Consider the following 6,572-nt stretch of genomic DNA (forward strand, 5'->3'; position numbering starts at 1 on the left):
TTTTATTCTTCTTTTGATTTTTTCCCCCTACCTTTTAAAAATATAAAAGCCATTCATACTTAAGGGCAGTACAAAAACAGACAGCGAACTGGATTTGGCAGGGGCACCATAGTTTGTCCACCTCTGCTCTAAAGCACAAAACTTGGAGGCAGAGACCCAACTGTGCGTCCTAACTTAACTATTTACTGTCACTGACCTCTCAGAGTCTCATTTTACAAAGCTGTTAAATGGGAGCAGTAACTCTTGTCCTCTTAGGGCTGTTGGCCAAGTACCTGGCACACATCAGGCCCTCAGTAGAAGGAAACCAATACTATTATCAGCGTTTCCAGGCTAACTTCTTTATACACTATTTTCCTTAAGTTACTCACTCTATAAAACCTTCTGTGGCTCCCTATTACCCACTGAGTTAAGCTCAACCACTTCTGTGTGACCTTCAACACTCCCCATAATCTGAGTTCACTCCCTTCCCCACTTTATTCAGAGACTTCCCATTCTCAGTTTAAGCAGATCTCCCATTCTCCCCTCCCTGGAATAATCTTACTTCTCCTCTTTGCTTACTGCAAACTAAGCATGTAAGACCCAGTTCAGTTCTGTATCCTCCATAAAAACTGACCTCAGGATTATGATTGTTTTCCAGAGGCCATTTCCAACACACAGTCTCCCATACCGTATATATGAACTTCTTGACTAACAATTATTTGAATAGTCTTTGCCTGGCCAAGGCAGTAAAATATATCCACGTTGGTACTTTTTACCAGCACTATGAGATGGCTTCTAGTCATATTTGTTCACTTTAATTTAGGGATCAACTTCATTTCCAAAATGATCATTTATAAGAACATTTATTTATTTATTCAACAGATACCTATTTATTATCTATGACTATTCATTAAGAGTCAAACACTGTTCTAGGCTTTCAGGATACAAAGGTGTTTTTTAAATATATATATATATATATATATATATATATATATATATATTTATTTATTTGTTGAACATTTTCAAAGAAATTTCTTTTTAAAAATGACTAAAGCAGCGAGTCAAGCAGCGACCAAGGCTGTGTGTGTGCTGAAGGGTGATGGCCCCGTGCTGGACACCATCTAACGAGCACAAGGAAAACGGGACAGTTGTGGTCATGGGATACATCACAGGGTTGACTGAAGGCGAGCACGGATTCCACATCCATCAGTTTGGAGATCATACACAAGGCGATCCCAATGCGGGTCCTCACCGTAATCCTCTGTCCAAAACACAGGATGGGCGAAAGGATCAAGAGAGCATGTTGAAGCATGTTGCCTGGACAACGTGATGCTGGCAAAGACGGTGTGGTTACCGTGTCTACTGAAGATTCTATGATCACACTCAGGAGGCCATTTCATCATTGGCGGCACAATGGTGGTCCATGAAAAACCAGATGACTTGGGCAAAAGTGGAAATGATGAAAGTAAAAGGACAGGAAATACTGGAAGTCATTTGGTCTGTGGTATAATTGGAATCGGCCAATAAACATTCCGTAGGATGAGGGCTGAATCCTAGTAACTCATCTATTAACTTGCTAGTTGTAGGAATTTAACTTGATAAACATTAAACACTGTAACCTTAAAAAAATGACTGAAGCATAACTGATGTGCAGTATATATATTTTAAGGGTAGATATAATTTTCTGGGGTCTTGCTCTTAAACCCTCCTGAGGCATTTGATTGAAATGCAGATTTGAGTCCTCATCCCAGGGATACTGATTCATTAGTTATTGGAAAACATGGAAATCTAAAATAGAGGATAGGAAGGTCACATAGTGAGAAACACTGAAGAATATTTTGCCCTTTTTGTAGGAGGACAAAGGTGGTTTCACATTTAATGACTGATTCATATCCAGGGTCTGAATCACAAATTCCAAATGTCTGGTGGTGATGTTCAGGAGGCCTAATTTTGATAAGACCCATTTTCTAATTTTAGGAAAAGGTTTCCCTTCTCCCCTTACCATGCTCAAATAATCATCAACACCAGTGAGTTTGACTATAATTCTTGAGAAGATTTATCATGAATTATTAAAAGGGATGGATTGCAGGCACATAGGAAAAAAAAAGTAACTATCACTTGGCCCTCATGAATTCAATGAAACATACTGCATTTCTTTCTATGACTGGTTTGTCAATCGGGAAAAATGAAATGATATTGTGTATCTGAAATTCAGTGATGTATTTGAGAGGGTGGAAAGGAAGGTGATAGTCGTGGTAAAGAATAATTATATTTGTTGTAAAGGGCTCTAAAAGACTGAATCAATGTTCTTGAAAAATGGGATGGATGCCCTGTTAATGGAAGCATTCCAAAATAAGCTGGACAACCAATTGGCCAGGATGTTGGAGATGGATGAATAGTATTGATTTAACTGAATAAATTTCAGATCCCAACGGAGGTTTACTCATTCTGTTTTATGATACTTCTGCAGTCCTACTCTGTGGACAAATAAAATAAGAAAATAATCTAATAATGTTTACATAGTCATGGATGTGAACTTTAGAGAATGGATACTAAATTCCTAAAGCTATCATGTCCAGGGACAGAAATCCAATTCCTTTCTTGCATTATACAACCCCTTAGAGGAAGAAAAAAAAATATCCTAGTGGGAATGTGATCCTATTCATTCTGTCTGGGGAATAGTCCTTAGGCCACAGCTGGGGAATCCTTTGCTTGGCCATTCTCTATCCACCTCCTGGTAAGATCAGTACAGTTGCTGCCCCTACAATGTTCCCATGTAGCCCCAGATTGGTTCCTGGCATTCGTGCACTGTTAGAAAAACTCAAATAATCTCTCTGAAAATTTCTAGTAGCAGATGAACAATATTGTGAACACTATTATTTTTCAAGTAGCAATGATAGTTTTACAGTTACAAAGGGGGCATTTGTCAAATGTCTGGGGTCAATGGTTAGAAAGTTCAAGGCTTGCGTGACTTAGAAAATTCTAAACTTTAGAGATAAAACTTGAGCTATTAGTATTGACATTTAGTTGAACATTTCCCTCTGAAATACAACAGATAAGAATCATAAGGACTGAGGTAATAGAATGATGGGATTAGGGTATTTCCTGAGATTTTGATACCTAACAGATTTGAAGTTGACTTTTTGTTTACTATAAAACATTTTAAACTTTGGACGGGGAATTACAGGATTATAATTATCACATATAAAATTTGACTTTGCCCATTTCAATGACAAAACTAGGATTAGGAAGAGGGTAGTAGGAAGGAGGGCTGCTCAATGATTTTTACCTCAGAAACTGGATTTGGGAGAGGTCTTTGAAAAATAAAAGTGAGATTCTTTTGAATTTGGCTTTTTTTGGAGGAGGGGGTAAGTAACAGCTCTGATTTCTATTATGGTTATAAGCAGTAGTGATTAGCAATTCTTGAAGAAGGAGAGAAGTAGAAAATTCTGGAAACTGTTCACTCTCCTTTCTCCATTGGGTGCCTGCTTCTCTTCATTTCTATCCACTGACAAAGGACACTTTCACCAAAATGGCCACGGAGTTTTCTTGTTAAAGTCAAAGTAACTGTCCCTACGAATTTCATTTGGGTGCTTGGATACAGAGGCTACTCAAAGAAGATAAGTATGCTCTCTCTTAGAGGACAGGATGGTATGAAAACACAAAGCAAAAGAGGGCAAAAGATTGAATAATTCAAAGGTTAGGTAATTCAAAGAGAAAAAGAAAGAAATGGATTTTTGTCACTTGTACTGTTCGTTGAAAAACCTGGTGGTAATTGATGGTGACGGCGAGAGTAGTCCAGAACTAAAAATCAAAGACCCTGCATTGACTCTTGGTTCTACTACTTTTTGTTGTGCAAATCTTAGATAATCACCTCAACCCTCTGGGCCTTATTTCCCTGGTACTTCAAATGGGGAACAACAGCACCCACCTCACCGAAGTTTTTAGGCTTAATACCAAGTAATGTTCTTTTTTAAATCCTTCACAGCTGCCTCATAGATTTTTGTGGGCTTTTCCTGGGTTTCTGTGATGACGCCACAGATCCTGGATCAATGGAACATGTGTTTCTGTTCATTAATTCCAGTAGTCAACACTGGGAAGAACTGTGTTCTAGGTAAAGGCTGTTAACAAAACTAAACCAGAAGGGTTGGCTAACATTTGAAAAGAACCTAGAAGAAGAAAGAGTGAATGTACAAGAATGTCAGTTGGAAAACTTTCAGAGACAAACAAGAAGACAAAGGCAGTAGCCCTAGACTCTAGCCCTTAGAACCAAGCCAGCTGCCTGCTGCACACCCCAGTTTAGGGCTTAAAGCATTGCACCTTTGTTGTTTTTGTTTAGTGAGACGATAGGAAGGGGTGGCATGGTGATGGGAAAAGAACACAACTGTGATAGCAGAGGTCAAAATAGTGAAGAAAAAAAAGTAGAGAATAGATCAGCCTCTGTCTTCTGTGGAGGTGAGCTGTTCCCTGTAGACCCCAGGTGCTGCTCTGCCCCCAAGCCCACCCAGGAAACTAATGGCTCTTCCTCCTGCATCCTGCAGAGCTGCCCTCAGCAGAGTCAGACAGTCGCTGAGCTCAGTCCTGGATACCCTCAACCCTGAGGTGCCCAGAAACCATCTATTTCGGGGGTGGGAGGATGTACTGGGCCTGTAAATACTGTATGAAAATACTTATCATTCATATGCGCATGCTTGTCTCTTCCAGTGACCTCAACCTCACCCCACCAGCCTTCCCGAAAGTGAAAGACCTGGTTTTTTGTGTTTCTAGATCACTGACACTAAGGCCACTGCCTGAAACATATTGATTTGATTAATGTGGTTGAGTGACATCCGTGCTCATTCATTGGAACACTCACCTGGGTCACTAGGTTATTTTTTTTAAGTTCTCTTTTTTTTTTTTTTTTTTTTTTGAGATTTTTATTGGGGAATGGGAACAGGACTTTATTGGGGAACAGAGTGTACTTCCAGGCCTTTTTTCCAAGTCAAGTTGTTGTCCTTTCAATCTTAGTTGTGGAGGGCACAGCTCAGCTCCAGGTCCAGTTGCCGTTGCTAGTTGTAGGGGACACAGCCCACCATCCCTTGCGGGAGTGGAACCAGCAACCTTGTGGTTGAGAGGACGCACTCCAACCAACTGAGCCATCCGGGAGGGAGCTCAACTCAAGGTGCCTGTGTTCAATCTTAGTTGCAGGGGGCGGAGCCCACCATCCCTTGCGGGACTCAAGTTGTTGAACCAGCAACCTTGCGGTTGAGAGACCACTGGCCCATGTGGGAACCGAGCCGGTAGCCTTCAGAGTTAGGAGCATGGAGCTCTAACCGCCTAAGCCACTGGGCCAGCCCCTTAAGTTCTCTTAATTGGAAAAAGTCAGCATACATGTTTCTGTTGGTTAGAGAAGCTAATCTCACATAGGTTTTTTCTTATATGTAAATGTAGCACATAGTGAGGTTCCAAATCTATTTATTTTGGTTTATATGTATACAGGGCAATTCAAGTTAAAATTTTTCTATCAATCTAAAACCCTGATTAAAACTTCTTATGTCTGGTTCTTACTGAAATCTCACCCACTACTAGCCTACATGTAGTCTCTAATGTAAAAGAGTAACCCCAAATCCAAAGAAAGTTGAGGCTAAGTGTGGTTGAAGTCTACCCTTAGTAGCTTTATAAAGGGTGACCCCCCTGTCCCCCAATAGTACTGATAACAACAATAAATATGAATGTACCACCAGAGCCATTGAGCATGGTGAAAATGCCTAAAAGTATTTTCCCATTTTTCTGAAGAGTCTTCAGAGGCTTCTCCTGTTAGTGCTAGTTTAATATATTTAAATGAGGTTTTCACACCTCTAAGGAAAACTCAGACTTACGAGCGCTGAAATAGTCCCCAAATACCTAAAAATGAGTGCTGCGTGTGGATATAAAATTATTTTCCCTATTAGTGATAAGGGTGCAGCCAAGGCAGCTGCAGGGGTTTTCAATTCTTGGGTGTAATTCTCTGCTTTCAAGAGCAACCCACGGGCAGCGTGGCAGGCACCTGGAACCATGGTGGCAACCAGGCAGGCTCAGCGGTGCTTTCTCCAGGGGGCGATTTAGCATCTCCCTTTGTGCAGTGGACAGTTATAGCCCGATTTCAAGTACAGACTGAGAAATTAACAGTCTCTAGAGTAATGAGGGAAATTATCAAGACCACTTGGCCCGGGGACTGGGAGCCTGGAGTGCCTGGGCCCACAGTTTTATTTCCCTTTGCCGGATGTGCTAGGCTCTTCTGTTCATGCTCAGAGGACAAAGTGGAGTGTTGCTGCAGAGATACAAATGATTATTAGATCCTTCCCCAAATACTAATGCATATATACATGTGTCCTTGCTTTCCCTAAAAGAAATTATTATCCAAGACCACTTTCTAAACTGTAGATGATTTCTTGGGCTTTGTATTATTTGCTCCGGAGGAAACCGAGATTTAGAAACCTTATGACCAGCTCAAAGATTGGGGCCTAGCTTTCTCCTTACCCTGTAGGGATGTTAAAAATAGCAGTGGAATTATAAGGAGGAATCTCAGCGCTCCAGAGAAAGAGGCTATACATAAACGCTGTGTGGTTTGTCCT

The 6,572-nt window shown here is 40.7% G+C and overlaps 1 pseudogene; it reads left to right on the forward strand.

The window, feature by feature from the left end:
• The first annotated feature begins 1,023 nt into the window (after positions 1 to 1,023).
• On the forward strand, positions 1,024 to 1,506 carry LOC109456815 (superoxide dismutase [Cu-Zn] pseudogene; annotated as a pseudogene).
• Positions 1,507 to 6,572: the final 5,066 nt, after the last annotated feature.

This window comes from Rhinolophus sinicus, chromosome 2, assembly GCF_057876585.1.
Source record: "Rhinolophus sinicus isolate RSI-liver-muscle chromosome 2, RSI-T2T, whole genome shotgun sequence".
NCBI classification, from domain to species: domain Eukaryota; kingdom Metazoa; phylum Chordata; class Mammalia; order Chiroptera; family Rhinolophidae; genus Rhinolophus; species Rhinolophus sinicus.